At 37.4% G+C, this 17,517-nt stretch overlaps 1 protein-coding gene across 1 annotated transcript in view; it reads left to right on the forward strand.

Annotated features, from left to right (window-relative positions):
* LOC108968445 (beta-glucuronidase) overlaps window positions 1-17,517 on the forward strand; it is a 93,441-nt gene that overhangs the window by 991 nt on the left and 74,933 nt on the right. The window lies entirely within an intron of this gene.

Below are 17,517 nucleotides of genomic sequence, written 5' to 3' on the forward strand. Positions count from 1 at the left end.
TCGTGAGTTATAGCGTCGCAAACATGGAGCAAAATAAAGAGAAAATACGGCATATTTTACAGTACTACTACGACAAAGGCAAAAATGCATCTCAAGCCGCCAATAAAATTTGTACAGTTTATGGACCCGATACAGTTTCCATTTCCACCACACATCGATGGTTTCAACGTTTTCCGGAAGGCCTGTCGTCGAAAATTGCGATTAAATCGCTGAATTGGTCGAAAGAGATAGTCATAGTAACAGCCGTAGCATCGGTCAAGAGCTGGGCATGAGTGATCAAACAAAATTTTATGTACAATTGAAAATTCACTAAAAATAGCGCAAGACTTTTTTGACAACCTAATATTACGTAATAAAGTGTAAAGTATTCAGTATAAACTTCTTACTTAAGTTTAATAAACCAATAATTAATGTTATATAATAATATTATATAATGTAATAATCAATTCAATATTTTCTCGACCAGGGGTACTGTTTTAGATAGGTTTTTACTTCTTACAATTTTACATATAAATCACATATTATATATAGAACAAGAAAAAACGTTAACTTCGGTTGCACCGAAGCTAAATACCCTTGACAGATGCATTTCTGTTAGTAACTATGTGTTTAGTTTGTATGGAAGCTATATGCTATAGTAATTCGTTCTGAACAATTTTTTTGGAGATCATATTGTTACCTTAAGCAGTAATCCATGGTAAATTTCGTGAAGATACCATGTCAAATGCGAAAGTTTTCCATACAAGCTCTTGATTCCGATCGTTCGGTTTGTATGGCAGCTATATGATATAGTAAGCCGATCTGAACAATTTCTTCAGAGATTACATTGTTACCTTAGGAAATAATCTTTACCAAATTTCGTGAATATATCTTGTCAAATGCAAAAGTTTTCCATACAGGAACTTTTTTCCAATCGTTAGTTTGTATGGCAGCTATATGCTATAGTAARCCGATCTGAACAATTTCTTCGGAGATTAAATTTTCGCCCTAGAAAAAACCTGTGCCAACTTTTGTGAAAGAATATTGGAAAATGTGAAAGTTTTCCATACAAGCCCTTGATTCCTATCGATTAGTTTATATGGCAGCTACATGTTATAGTGGTCCGCTATCGGCAGTTCCGACAAATGAGCAGCTTCTTGAAGAGAAAATTACGTTTGCAAAATTTCAAAACGATATCTTAAAAACTTTATAGAGTCTCCGACCCTTCCTTCTGGGTGATACAAACTTCGTGACAAACTTAATACACCCTGTTCAGGGTATAAAAAGTGTTCACAACTCAATTATAACTTGAAAAATTTTGGAAAGTATTTTTTATTATAGTTATTATAGAAAAAAGGATCACGTGAAAAAACAAAGATAAATTGTTAAAAATTTTACACATTTGGTTCGTGTTCGCAATAATTGTACACAATATAACGTTTTCAACGATGAGTGATGTTTAAGTTAATAAATTTAGATAAAATATTACAAAACAAAAGTGAAATGTAAACTTATATTTCAATGTTTAGAGTGTATTTTTAAAAATACCAAGTAAAAATGTAAAATAATTTAGTGAAACATAGAGAAATACCATGTGTTTTTAGTGCAAACGTTTGAATTTTTAATCGGGAATATTTTTAAAAATATAAGTAATTTTACAATATTTTTGCATATTTCACCTCTGTCCCTCCGCCAAAGTAATCGGAATCGTGCGGTATTATACTATATGTACAATAAGGAATATACATAAAAAAAAGCTATTTCAGTATTGAAAAATTAAAAAAAAAATTGTTTGAAGTTGAAAAATATGTTTGAAATTAGGTATCTCGGGTACCCAGGTACCCACTATATGAAACACCATGCAATCATCTGTAAATGAGATTCAATACTGATAAATATTTCAACTAGATAACTTGGGATAATAAATAAAAAATTACATGAATTAGCAATAGAAATATATTAAATTTTCATTAACTATTCAGCACAATCAGGACATATTAGTTTCGATATAGAGTATTCATCGCACACAGGCCCTTTGCAGTTGGTACAACTTTTTCGAGTTTTTCTTTGCCTTTTGAATGTTAGTTGGTAGCAAACGTGACAAGAACAAATGGCTTTTTCCTACCTGAGCTGTCGCGAGGCTCAATTTCAGCAACAGAGACAGGGGTGAGCGAAAATCCGAGCACGCTCTCGATTCCGATTTTGGTAAAATAATTCCGCATTATTTGCTTGTTTGATGAACGGCCTTCAATGGAAGGTTTGACTAGTTCCTCACTCAACTGACGCAAGAAAATGCGTCGCTTATCAGTTCTCTTCTTTAGAATCTTGTTATTTTTATAGTAAACCAAGTAAGCAGCAAGGGCACCAATATCCAAGACATTGAAAAACATTGAAAGAGGCCATCTCTGAGTGCGTCTATGAGTGGTGTATCGGTGCACTATTTGATCCATTTTGTCAACGCCAGTCTTATATTTATTATAATGAGTAGTCATATGATTTTTTTTTCTCACCGTCATTTACGGAAGTTTCAGAATGCATAGTCGAAAGCAGAATTACAGCTTTGTTTTTTATCGGGACATATGAACTAAGCGCATCAGAACGTTCGCGAAAACCGAAGAGAGAAGAGAATTCTGGTCTGGATTTATTTCTAGCCATTTGCTTGGGCATATAAGGCCTATTTTTCTTCCATGTACCAGCGATTGTCAATTTCCATGAGAGCAAGTGTTTAACAAGAGGGGCAAAATCGTAAAATAATTGTCCACTTCCTTTGAATGAAGCTGCAAGTTCTTTTACGACTCTCTCCTTGATTTTTTTTCTCGAACATTGTCAGTTTTTCCTGTTTGAATAAATTCCTAACAAGGGATATGAGATTTCAGCATTGCAAATCCACCAAATTTTTATGCCGTATTTAGCGGGTTTCGAAGGAATGTACTGCGTGAATTTTGTGTTCCCACAAAAAGAATAAATATATATCTAGTAGTGGGTACCCGGGTACCGTGGGGGCTCATTAACATGGATGAAACTGGGTACTCACATAAGGGTTAAACGAAAGAATTTAACATTTGTATTTGCATACACATTATTTAAATGCATTCTTTTCTACAGTACTCAAATATTCGGCTTGTGTAAAAAGTTACCAATTATTTTATAAACTGGTCCTGTTGCAGAACGAATATGCGAACAAATATAATTGTGTGATTATGTAATAAGACATTGGTTTTAATTTACATTAAGCTGATGAAAATGTTGGGGAAAACGGATGTGCTGTGCACACGGAAAATGCCCCAAATGGGTCAAAGAATTATTGACAAAACCATTTTTAAATAATAATTGGTGCTGATTCGCAAGCCATCTTCGTTTTAATAAGGAATCATTTTCTGTTCTTCTATTTGTTGTGATGGTACTCTCCCACAGCGTAAACGTGATGATTGAAAGTAAAAATGTGAAATGAAATAATAATTTAAAAAGGGCTAAGTTCGGGGCAACCGAATATTTTATACTTTTGAAACTTTCAAGAATTAAAGCCAAGGGAATTCTTTAAAATTCTTCAAATTTAAAACTCTAATTTAACTAAATAATAAAAAGATACACTGTTATAAATAAAACATCCTCTCTTATTTTCATTGCGATAACTCACATATTGGCCAATATATGCAGTATAAAGTAAACCAGAAGAACCAATATGTGAGTTATCGTAATGAAAATAAGGGAAGATTTGGTCCGATTCAACCCCTTTTTGACATACATACCTACTATTATAAGAGAAGGATAACCCCTTATTATACCCTGAACTTCGCATAATGGAACTATCCATAAAGTTCTTGGTATGCCTGTAGTAAGGGCAGAAGTAGAGGACAGCAGAATGAAATATATATCTAAACTCGGAGATTACCCAAACCCAGGTGCTTTACAGCACAATCATTTGCTTGAGTTTGTCTAGTTTTTAAATAGATTTAAGATTTTGTAACTTATTGTGAGGCTTTATAAAAAACAGATCCAGTAAATAAAGAAGTATTGAAAAAAAAAAATGCTGATGGATTCAGACTAAAGCCTCCATCAGTATGGCTACTTTAGAAGATCATATTGGAGACGTCATAAGAAATCTTAACCTGTTTTGGAGAATTCCAGTAAACTTTTGATTCAATCATCAACATTAATATGTTAGTACATGTATACGTATGTACATATTGTTCTACAAAAAGACAACATAGCAATAACATTATTTATTTTATTTATTTATTATTTGTTAAATAATAATACAATTATTATTATACATTAAACATAAGGAGCACTAGCTACAGGGGCTTTCAGCTCACGGTTTTAATATAAACGACTTAAATAATAAAGATGGAACCTTCCATTTAAGAATTATTTACAAGCAATATGTTTTTATGAACTAAAAATATATTTTAAAAAGGAAGGATAACTTAAACTTATTTCTTTAACTTTGTACGAGATAGATATTCAGATAGTTTAGTGATGTTTACAATAGACGTTATTTTTAATAAATCAAGAGCTTTATTATTCTGAAATATACTGGTCCTTGCTGAATTGAAGAATGGGCATTCATCCAGTAGATGTGATATAATTAAGGAGGACGAACTACAATATAGACAGGATGAATTAAGGTTTCCATTTAATAAATGGGAATGCGTTAATGTATGACCAAGACGAAAGCGAACAAAGGCTTTTATATCTTGGCAACGGCCTGAAGGCGGATAAGCAGGTTTTTTGTCCTCTTGGTTGCAGATGGCGTAGTGGTGTTGCACATTCTTCCAAGCATTGGCTTTTATAGCTTTTTGTTTTGAAGCGATTATATGGATTATGTTGTTTTTTTTTTCGATCTAATCGAAGACAATCAATGGCTGTTTTGCCGCCGATTTGGCGTATCAGGGATCCACATAATTTTTATGTTTATTTTCCCAATTAGTATGTTTCTAATTTGCACAATGAGATAGGATTTGTTAGATGTATTTAGGAGAGCTGAGATTGTAGACTTGCTATCAGTACATATTAATGTTTTTAAGTTAGAGTTTTGTACTAGGGATAGCACATTATAGGTGGCTGCTGCTTCTGCGGTGTATACTGAGCTGTAAATGGGCAGGAGTCCAGCTTTCAACGTATTTCCAAAGGTATCAACAATAGCAAAAGACGTGTAAGGAGTCGGCCTTCGAATCGTCAGTAAAAATGAGTTGCCAATCTACGTAGTCTTGCACAATGAGCTCTCTGAACAAACTTTGATATACCCTGGAATTGGTGTTATTTTTATGATGTTTTTGAAGATGTAGCTCGAACGAAGACTCTTTGAGTAGCCACGATGGGGCAAAAGAAACAGACTTTTCCTCAGGTGTAGTTGTTATACCTAGGTCCTTAGCTAATTTAATGCATTTAGAAACAGTGGAAGAAGTATTGGAGTTTGTGTCGTCGGTCCATTTGGCTTTTACTATACCATATAAGAGCTTGTTATTACATAATAGTAGTTTTGGAATAAGCTTTTGCGAAGTATATAAAACTCTTTCCTCGATGGATGGGAGTCCGGCTTCCGTTAATGTAAACTTTATTGGTGATGTTTGGAATGCCCGAATACTTCTTCTAACGGCTGCATGATATGGTGCAAAKATTTGCTTTATGTTGCTTTTGGCGCAATTGCCGTAGATAGGGAGACCATAATCAATCTTATATAAAATTAAAGCTCTTGTAATATTGATGAGAGACAAATGTGAATTAAACAATATTTTGATGATAGATACTTAATTATATTAAGCCTAGGAATTAGTTGATTACGTATATTTGTACAATGTTCCTTAAAAGTAAGTCTCTTAACAGATATTATACCTAGGAATTTAAGACTAGTAGTATTTACAATATTTACATTATTATAGTTAAGATAGAAGTTATTACATTTTTGTTTTCTACAGATATGGAATAATTTGCATTTGTTTATAGAAAATTCGCACCTGAACAATTGGACCAATTTGAAATATCAGAGAGGATTTTTAAGAAGGTATTTTTAACAGTATTAAGATCATTTTGCTTGGAGAAGATCAGCACATCATCAGCATAAATAATATGCGAAATGAGTTTATATTTAGAGGTTAGCGCACTGATTTCGTTAAATGCGATTACAAATAGTGTGACAGACAATGGTGATCCTTGTGGTATTCCGTTGTACATATTGTACGTGTTCGAAAAAGTGTTATTTATTTTAGTCATGAATTTCCGATTAATTAGGAAATATTTAATAAAGTTAAATATTTTTTCACCAATTTGCCACTTCTCAAGTTGTCGTAGAATGACATGAGAACCAACACTGTCGAAAGCTTTCTCGAAATCTAAACTGAGAGTGGATATGTGATTTCTCTTCGATAAAGCAGTTTTGGCGAAATCATCAAAATAGAGTAAAGCGTCTTTGCCCTGCCTTAAATGCCACTTGGTCTTGACTGAGAGGTTTTTATTTAATGCGAACCACGAGATACGTTTTGATATGATTTTGTCTAATAGTTTACCCATGCAACAAAGGAGTGATATTGGCCTGTAACCAAGAACATCTGTAGACACTACATTGAATTTAGGAATTGCTACAATCACTGCAGCTTTGAGGGTAGACACCTTGGCATAATTTAATAATTCTATTTTTGAGACTTAAGGACAGTTTTTTAGCATGGGATATGAAATCCTGTCTGCACCGGGAGTCTTGCCTGACATTGAAGATAAAGTGAAATCGAATTCTGCGATGGTTATGTTTGATTCGGTAATAGATGGGGGTGAGAGATCTTTACTGTACCTTCTTCTGAGAAGCTCATTTTTATTTGATACAAACGAGGGGTGGAAGTTTGAATCTCTCGAATAATCGGAGCATAAAAAGGCGAAATGATTAGCTATTTCTCTTGAGTCGAAAATTGGGCCACTTGGGGTGTTTATACAATTAAGATTCACGTGCGTATAGGAGCCTGAGAGCATTTTTATGCGGCCCATAATTTCTTGGAATTTGTTAACGGAGTGATAGCTTCGGTAAGTTTTTGTAAACAAGTCCTCTTAGCTTCTTTAATATTTCTCCGAAACACTGCATTGGCTTTTTTGTATTTTATTAGGCTATGAATAGAGCGAGTTCTTTTGTAAATTAACCATAGTGATTGGAATGTAAATTGTTAGGATGTTTGGGTACAGCAGCTGCGAAATTAAATGAAAGGCGTGTTTCTTGTAGTGATATAACACTTGGTGATTGTTATTTTATGAGTAATTCTAGGTCAGTGTAATTTTTGTAGAATCCGTTCATATTCCATTGGAGAAATTTGAACATCTATTAATAATGTGAGTGATTGAGAGAAAGGAGAGGAGGGATAATGAGAGTTATTTGGTCTTCATGGACAGATGTGGTAATTATATAAGGTGAGATATAATCTGAATAAATAGGTGGTGCGAGAATATTGATATTGTCTGTAGAGAGAGAGAGTTAGTTTGGATTTTAAGATAATCTGTTGTGGATATTTTAGGAATGAGTGGTATGCTTATTTTGGTTGTGTTGGTTTTTGTTGGGGTAAGCGTTAAGTTAGGAAGGTTTTTTGTTGTTTCTTTTGTAGTTATATTTGGTGAGTTTAGATGGTTATCAATTACGAAATTGTTTTTGTTTTCTTTCATGGTTTGCTTTTGTTGTGGAAGTGGATAAGCTGTTGGGGATTTAGTACAGCGGTGGGAAATCACGTTTGTTATTTGCTTGTTTGTATTTTCTTTTGTAACAGAAGCGAAAGAAGGGTTTGCGGGGGTCGAGGGTAATTGTTGTTTGTATACCCTTAGTGCTTCTCGCATTGAGCATTTATTTTCTGTTTTTATTTTTAGAATGTTTTGGATTGTAGGTATTTAGGACAAGAGCGTGAAGAGGAAGGATGATCGCCTGAGCAATTTGCACAAAATGTGCGGTTGAATGGCGAGAAGAGATGAGGAGAGAAACTGCACATATCGCAGGCAGGATTGTTGTTGCAACGTTTCGCTGTGTGACCTAGAAGCTGGCAACTTTTGCACCTTATGGTGTTAGGGTAATATGCATTAATCCGCATTGTACGCCATGATGCGCGGAACACAATGCTCGCGACAGACTGCAGCAGCACGACAGTGAACTGAAAAGGGCGTTGTGAATCCTACTAATTGAACGTTTGTGAGAGGGCAGCAACATAACAATGGCCGGCATGTACACAAAACAACGCAGTTGTCCACTTTGCATGTTCACAATTTCATTGTGGCCATACTAATACCTTGCACTTCAATGAAATTTTAATATTTTGTTCGAAGTGAAATTTTTTATGCAAAATATAAGAAAATAGGTTTATTGGTTTAGTTATCAATTGTTATTACAAATGATGTAACAGAGCTATTTTATGCTTTTTTCTATAAAATAACATCAAGTTTGTTAGAGCTGTGAATAATTTTACATTTTTCATATTAGTGGCATCACCACTCTACCTCATCTCTCTATCTTCCATTCTACTGTCAACTCTACTGTCGTCCTACTGTCGTTGGCAAATATAGGATCAAATTGAAGTTAGCGAGAACGACAACTGTCGGGCAGCCGTCGTGTAGTCGTGCAGCTATCAAAATAGGTCCGTCCATAAGAACGAGTGTATTTTAATATTTGACAGATGTCGTTTGCAGTCTGTCGCCAGCATTGTATTCAACACATGAGACTTCGATTTTTTCTGGAAGTTTGTAGAGATCAAATGAAAGAAGTATTACACCACTAGGTTTTTGTTTTCCGTCTATATTTTTAGTGAATTTATACACAAAAGTAGCTCCCTGATCTTTTAAATTGTCAACAATTTCATCTTCTGCAATGTCATTTAGAAATGGAGCGTAAATTGTACCTTTAGAGCAATTCAAATTGTCGTGTAACTTAACTTTAATATCGCAAATTCCATTTACTTTCTTTGTTGTACGAAATTTTTCAGCGATCTTCCGATTTTTAACGAGTAAAAGTAAATTACCATCACGTAATTCGTTGATAGATAAAATTTCCTTTTTTTATTGATTCTAAGCTTTTATGCACAGCGAAGCAAGAGTATTTGGAAAGTTTTTCGTTCGAATCTGCTGCAGATATTAGCACAAACTTTGGGTGATCGTTTTTAATTTGAGGCAGTTCTGGAAAATTTTCAAGTGATTTGTATGTAAGTGTTTTCCTTTTGGGGTTGGGGCTAGAGACCAGAAAAGCAAACCTGTTTTATCCCAGACTAGGCGGCCCGGGGGCCATAATAAATCAAATATTCACTAATATGCACTGTTTTTTATGTGAGTAACCGTACGATCAAAGTAAAACGAAAACGAAACGTGCACTTGTATGTATGCAAAAAGGAATATGCGAATAAAGTGTAAAGCACAAAAGAAAAACCGCGATTAGAAAACACGTCCGCTCAATGAGAGAGATAGTCGCAGACTGAGCAACAACATTAACTCCTTTGAAAAGTAAGGAAAATGTGCAAAATAGTAGAGAATGTCGTTGTGGTTTACGTGAGTACCTGCCTGCGAAGGCCTAACCTCACGGTGCTTTCTATTGCTAGAAGCACGTAGATCAATACAATGCGTTGATCAGCGCCCCAAAGCATAAATGCATTTTGCATTTAATCCTTGGTTCCAATTGGTTCGGGTGGATAGGGACACCCTAGTCACCTTGGTCGGGTACGAGGCCCATCTAAAACCTCTGCCGTACTTTGAGTCTGGCACCCGGCCGCAGTGAGACTCCACATTGGACAAAATGCCCTTCCTGCATTTAGGTATCTCCCCAAAGGGCCAAACCCAATGAGCAGATTGGAGTTACCTCCAAGGGCTTACTGCTCCCCGTGGTACCAGGTTATAGTCTTTCGTCTGACTTTGTAACTATTTGCTACTTCCAGTTGAGTTCCCATATAAACCCAATGACTGGTTGCATTTGTAGCTGTGACAAATGCCTTTATTTTGAGATATAAATATAAAGCTTAGAATTTGACGTCCAGCGGAATATTATAGCACTTATCTGACTTAGACCATGTTGACATCAAAACATGGTCTCTAAAGCCTGACATAGTGCATATGGCTTATAGTCGCCTCTTACGACAATCATGCCTTGCCGCGGGTATATTCGGCGCTCATACAAAATTTATGCGCCGAAACTGTATATGTATGTATGTATATGGAACCCCACCGATTGTAATGCAGCTATCGAATACAAGGGGACTGAATGCTTGATTCTTCGAATTCCTTTGAGTTTAGAATTTCCGGGAAAAATTGCATTTGCGATGACAATCAACAGGATGCAAGGATAGTTGCTAGAAGTGTGTGGCATAAATCTGGAAATGCCATGTTTTTCACACGGCCAGCTATACGTGGCGTGTTCACATGTTGGGAAGCCATCTTATCTGTGCATTTACGTAAATGTACAGAAACCAAACAAATGTTAGTTATCAAGCTGCGCTTTATTAAAAAAATGTAGAAAAATCACAAATGATATTCAACACAATATAAATTCAAATTTCTATTCATAATATGTGTTTTGAATAATTTCACGAAGGACAGCGCCTGCGGGGACAGATAATACATTTATAGATATAAAAGTGTATTTTTATTTTGAACAGTCTATAGATTAATCGCAAATGTTATCACAAAATTCTCTTAATAGAGATGCAAAGTGCATATAAAAAAGATTGAGCGATCTGACCGGGAAGACTAAATATGACATTCTCGATAAGGAAGTAATCTATTCAAATGGTTAAGAGATATCTGGAGGTGGAAGACAAACTTAAAAACCCAAATTCACGCAGGCTATGGTAAAAACATTAGTCATTTTATCAATATTTTATAAATTACCAATATGTACATACATATTTTTATTCCGCAGATAACTTATGAAGACTGCTTTCAAAAAACATATTCGCAGGTTCCTCGAGTCCTTTAATTGGAATGGAAAAGGAGAGAAACAAGCCTTAGATAAACTCTCAATCAGTGAAGTCATTTTGCGAGGTAAATGAATGGAAACGCTAAAGAAAACTGTTTTTAATAAATTTTATTATTTTAGTCGTTTTCCGGCTCATTAAACTTTGAAAAGAACTTAAAAAGAGTCATTGAACGCAGCCACCCCCGAATTAAATAAAAAAATATATGGAAGGAAAAACAAAGAATTGAAATGTAAATAATTTGTTACAGAGTGGAATAGTTTTGTTCAACTAACAGTTTTACGTATCATCCAAAACTTGTCGAGATAGGTATAGATATAAAAAAAAACCATATGGCGAATTCAAATCCATGTACATGTCAGTCCGTCGTTCCGTGCAAGCTGTAACTTGAGATATGAATCTTGGTATATCTGTTCCTTTGCAAAAAACTTACGAACGACCTGCCATACGCATTTAAAGGAACAAGTGCTCTAACTAAGCACTAAATTTAAGTACAGAACTCTCTGGTGGCACAGAGGATCGTAGTAGCAAGGGGCACCCGTGGATTAAAATTTCTGAAGGAGTAAATGTGACCCTGTACTCTAATAGACTGAATGTACATATCTTTCAAACAAAATTATCTCGAGATTAATCCTATAAGAACCCCTACCGACAGTATACAAGTGTTTGCCAGATCGAACCTATTGCCTCAAAAATTAAAAGTCTCCTATTGTTTTCTGTAATCATGGATGAGACCGATAAGCCCCTTCTAAAGGGTGCATATCGACATAAAGGTTGATCCAATTCGAGGTTCCCAACTTCTTTAAAGAAAACAGATAAAAACTTTAAATTTAGTGGGGAATGTTTATGATCATTAGAAAGTTTTCTTTGGCATTTATTTCTTGAAGATTATTTCCTTCAATCTAAGTCCATCCGGTAAGTCGAATTTTTTATGATTCATTCAAGCATCCTGAATAGTAACTGGCGAAGTCTAGCGGTCACACGATGTTGGTGCCCAATCAACTGGCCCAAATGTGGCAATTTCGCAATACTTGATCGAAAACGTAAGTAAGAATTAAACGTTGCTTTATTGGAGGATAGCCCTTTGAACATCTTTGGGCAACAATTTCTGCAAGATTTCTAAATTTCGGCACATTAAGGAATATGTAGACCTTGACAATGAAGTTGATGTGTTTGCTATGATGACAAATAATGACATATTAGAAGAAGGTTCCTTGAAATTGTAAACTTCTTCTTGATTGCCGTAGTCACCGTTTACGCGATTATAGCCGAGTTAACAACAGCGCGCCAGTCGTTTGTTCTTTTCGCTACATGGCGCCAATTAGATATTCTAAGTGAAGCCAGGTCCTTCTCCACTTGGTCCTTCTAACGGAGTGGAGGCCTTCCTCTTCCACTGCTTCCCCCGGCGGGTACTGCGTCAAATACTTTCAGAGCTGGAGTATTTTCGTCCATCCAGACAACATGACCTAGCCAGCGTAGCCGCTGTCTTTTAATTCGCTAAACTATGTCAATGTCGTCGTATATCTCGTACAGCTCATCGTTCCATCGAATGCGATATTCGCCGTGGCCAACGCGCGAAGGACCATAAATGTTTCGCAGAAAGTTTCTCTCGAAAACTCGCAACGTCGACTCATCCGTTGTTGACATCGTCCAAGCCTCTGCACCATATAGCAGGGCGGGTATTATGAGTGACTTGTAGAGTTTGGTTTTTGTTTGTCGAGAGAGGACTTTGTTTCTCAATTGCCTACTCAGTCCGAAGTAGCACCTGTTGGCAAGAGTTATCATGCGTTGGATTTCCAGGCCGTTGGTGGTGTTTACACTTGTTCCAAGATAGACGAAATTATCTACGACTTCAAAGTTATGACTGTCAACAGTGACGTGACAGCCTAGTCGCGAGTGCGACGAGTGTTTGTTTGATGACAGGAGATATTTCGTCTCGCCCTCGTTCACTGCCAGACCCATTTGCTTTGCTTCCTTGTCCAGTCTGGAGAAAGCAGACCTAACGGCGCAGGTGCTGAGGCCGATGATATCAATATCATCGGCATACGCCAGCAGCTGTACACTCTTATAGAAGATTGTACCTTCTCTATTTAGTTCTGCAGCTCTAATTATTTTCTCCAGAAGCAGGTTGAAGAAATCGCACGATAGGGAGTCGCCTTGTTCGAAACCTCCTTTGGTATCGAACGGCTCGGAGAGGTCCTTCGTCATCGATTGGGGAATCGGGTTCGCCTTCTCCTGGCCTTGTACGTTCACTGCCATTCAGTAGACTGGAGAAGTGTTGTTTCCACAATTTAAGTATGCTCTGGGCATCGGTGACTAGATCACTTTTGGGGTTCTACAAGTGTATGCTCTGGTCTTGAAACCTTCTGTAAGCCGCCGCATTTTTTTGTAAAATTTTCGAGCATTATCCCTGTCGGCCAGCTTTTCAATCTCTTCATACTCACGCATTTCGGCCTCTTTCTTTTTCTGTCTGTAAATGCGTCTCGCTTCCCTCTTCAACTCTCGGTATCTATCCCATCCCGCACGTGTTGTGGTCGATCGTAACGTTGCGAGGTAGGCAGCCTGTTTTNATGCGTCTCGCTTCCCTCTTCAACTCTCGGTATCTATCCCATCCCGCACGTGTTGTGGTCGATCGTAACGTTGCGAGGTAGGCAGCCTGTTTTCTCTCTGCTGCGACACGGCGACGGAGTGGTCGTACCAGCTGTTCTTTAGCACTTTCCGAAAACCAATGGTTTCGGTTGCAGCTGTACGTAAGGCGTTTGAAATGCCGTTACACAGTTCCCTTATACCGAGTTGTTGACGAGTGCTCTCCGAGAGCAGGAGTGCAAGCCGAGTAGAAAAGCGTTGGGCTGTCTGTTATAATTGCAGCTTCTCGACGTCGAAGGTTGTTTGTGTTTGTTCACGTGCGTTTTTTTTCGATCCGGAGACAGCCAGGTAGCTTGATGAATCTTCTAATGCCGGAATCTAGTACTGCAGATCATCATATTTCGGGCGCCGCCGAAGTCTATCAGCCTCAACCCATTTGGGGATGGTTCCTCGTGAAGGCTGAATTTACCGACCGTAGTGCCAAAGATACCTTCTTTACCCACCCTGCCGTTAAAGTCGCCAAGCACGATTTTGATAACGTGGCGGGGGCGGCTCTCATAAGTGCTTTCCAAGCACTCACAAAAGGCATCTTTGGTCGCATCGTCCTTCTCTTCCGTCGGGGCGTGGGCGCAAATCAGCAATATGTTGAAGAAAATCAATTTGATGCGGATTGTGGCTAGACGTTCATTCACCGGAGTGAATGATAATACTCAGCGATGGAGTCTCTCTTCCACCACGAATCTCACACCCAACTTACCCTCCTTTATATGGCCACTGTAGTAAATGAAACAAGGACCTACTCGTTTCTGTCCCTGTCCCGTCCATCTCATTTCTTGGACGGCGGTGATGTCAGCGTTTAGTTTCACGAGGACATCAACCAGCTGGGCAGCGGCACCTTCCCAATTAAGGGACCGGACATTCCAGGTGCATGCCCTCAAATCATAGTCCTTAATTCGTTTGCCATGGTCGTCATCAAAAGGGTGGTCTCTCATCCGAGGCTGTTGTTGCTTTTTGTTGCTTTTAGTCATTTTCTTTGATATAAACTTTTAAAACAACATGTTTTTATTTTAAAATAAAACTTTTGACGGCACCTTAAAGAATTTACCGGGCTTTGACTCTTGGTAGTTGCAACCGTATAAAATGTTCAGTTACACCTGAACCTAGCTCTTCCTTACTTGTTTATGTTTGAGATTTAGTACGTTAATATGAATTATATTGATTTTTCGATCTTTTATGTAAATATGTATGTAAAATTTAAGAACGAATTGTTTTGATTTTGCGCAACATTGTGTGTCGTTTCTTCTTTTCGCAAGGTTTCGCCAATTCCTTCTCTATCTGGTCTCTCCAACGGAGTAAAGGTCTTCCTCTTCCTCTGCTTCCCCCGTCGGGTACTACATCGAAAACTTTCAGAACTGAATTATTCGTCCATTCGTACGACATGACCTAGCAAGCGTAGTGTTTTAATTCGCTTAACTATGTCAATGTCATCGTATATCTTATACAGCTTATCGTTCCATTGCATACGATATTCGCTGTGGCCAACGCGCAAAAGACTCGTAAAACGTACGTAAACGTAAAAATCTCGTAATGTCGACTCATCAGATGCTGTCATCGTCCATGCCTCTGCACCATATAGCAGGACGCGAAAAATCAGTGACTTGTAGAGTTTGATTTTTGTCGTCGAGAGAGAAATTTACTTCTCAATTGCATACTCAGTCCGAAGTAGCGCCTGTCGGCAAGAGATATTCTGTGTTGGATGTCGAGTCTAACAATGTCAGGTGTTGTTGCTGGTTCCAAGATAGAGGAAATTAGATGGTACGTTCTCTGTTGTTCTGGCTTGCTAAACGTCAGTTTACTCACCCGTATTAGTTTTGCAGGGATACTATATTCAGAGATCGAGGTATTAAAGCAGCTCCTTTTCGTACTATCAAAAGAAGGTTTGAAATTGATGAAGAGGTGGTGCGTGTTGATTGTAACGTTGCGAGGTAGGCTGTTTGTTTTCTCTCCGCTGCAACACGGCACTCCTCGTCGTACTTTTGCATTTTCTCAAAACCAAGAAAGCAGGAGTGCAAGTCGAGTAGAAAATCGTTCGGCTGTCTGTTGTGAATGCAGCTTGTCGACGTCGAACCTTCTTTGTGTTTGTTCACGTGCGTTTTTTTTTCGATCTGTAGACAGCCAGGTAGTTTGATGAAGTTTTCTATGCTGGAATCACGTAATACAGATAACCATATTTCGGTTCCGGCGAAGTCGATCAGCTCAACCCATTTTGGCATATTTCGTTATGGAGGCTGAATTTACTGACCGTTGTGTCAAAGATTCCTTCTTTGCCCACCCTGTCGTTAAAGTCGCCAAACGCTATTTTGACAACCCGGCCGGAGCAGCTCCTTCTCTTCCATCGGGCCGTGACGAAAATCAGCGATATGTTAAAGGACATCGGTTTGATGCAAATTGTGGCTAGACGTTCATTCACCGGAGTGAATGACAGAACTCAGGGACGGAGTCTCTCACCAAATTTGCGCTCCTTTATGTGTATGTATGTCCACTGTAGTAAATGCCAGAAAGACCTACTCGCCTCAGTCCTTGTCCAGTCCATCGCATTTCTTGGACGGTGGTGATGTCTTGAACCGGACATTACAGGTGCATGGCCTCAAATCGTCATCTTTAATTGGTTTGCCATGATCGTCATTAAAAGGTGTCTCATCCGTGGCTGTTTTTTAGTGTTCATTGGGGCGTTTTTTACGTAACGGGTTAATCTACCTTGAAAGTTATAAAAATTAATCGCGCAAAAAATTCGCGATTTAATTCTATTCTTTGGATGAAATGAATATTTTAAGTTACTGTAAATGACATGACTAATGTTCGCTTGTCAAAACGTTCTCAGTTTGTATAACTTAAAAAATGTCGAATTTATGATAAAGTTTTGAGTTGAAAGATTGCCATACTAGTCGTGAGATACTTGAATCATATGTAAAAGAGTCGCTTCTGGGCACTCTTAAGTGAATAACGATCAAAAAACTTTCCTCACTTGCGTGAAGGGTCCTGTATTAGTTATTAAGGAGTTAAGCCAAGTTTTCTCTCAAATTTATCTATTTCAGGCAAAATATATACTGTTATGAATAAAACACGCTCTCGTATTTTCATTAGGATAACTTACATATCGGCCGATATAAGCGGTACAAAGTCACCCCGAAGTTCGAAAATCTTTATATTAAGTATATGAGGGCTAAGAGAAGTATTATCAAACCATTTTTAACTTACATATATACTATTCCGAAGGCCCTGGTAGCCAGTGCTGATTCTCACAAGTGTATTAATTATTTATAATTAGTTCTCTTTTAAATAAATAAATAAAAGAAAATATATATATTATTCGTTACCTAGGGGCTTGAGGATTTTTTATTGGATTTAAACAATTTTTGRTCATAAGGTGGTACACACTAAAGACATTATTGCAACGTTTTATTCCGTTACATTAATTGCTTCTTTATTTGTGTACTGGAAACGGATTTTAAAATTGTTCTATATGGAAAGTAGGCGTGGTTATTGTCTGATTTCGTCTATTTTCACAATGTGATATAAGAATGTAAAACTAATGTCATATACTAAATTTTGCCGAAATCAGTTGGTCGGGTCCCGAGATATGGGATTTCACCAAAAATGGGTGGGGCCATACCCATCGGATATTTTGCACTCCGGCTCCCATAAAAACCTCTTATATCGCCTCGGTGGAAGAATTTAATGTCTCTGGCGTATTTAGTTATTGATTTATTGCGCTTTCCGATTTCATTAATCACATTTCTCACTGTCGATAAAAGTTCTTATAAGAATGGAACTCACCAATTTTCTTTGTTGTACCTTAAGTGGTTTGGGAGATATGTACATTAAACTTGTTAGAGAGTGGGCCCACGCCCACTTTTTTTCCCGCAAGTATCCCTTGGTGCTGCAATCCTCTGAACCAAGTACTAAGAAACCTGTATACCAAGTTTCTACAAGATGACAGGCGTGTAAACTGTCAAAAGCTAACAAAATGCGATGAGTG

Source organism: Bactrocera latifrons, unplaced genomic scaffold, assembly GCF_001853355.1.
Source record: "Bactrocera latifrons isolate USDA-ARS-PBARC rearing strain unplaced genomic scaffold, ASM185335v1 scaffold_216, whole genome shotgun sequence".
NCBI classification, from domain to species: domain Eukaryota; kingdom Metazoa; phylum Arthropoda; class Insecta; order Diptera; family Tephritidae; genus Bactrocera; species Bactrocera latifrons.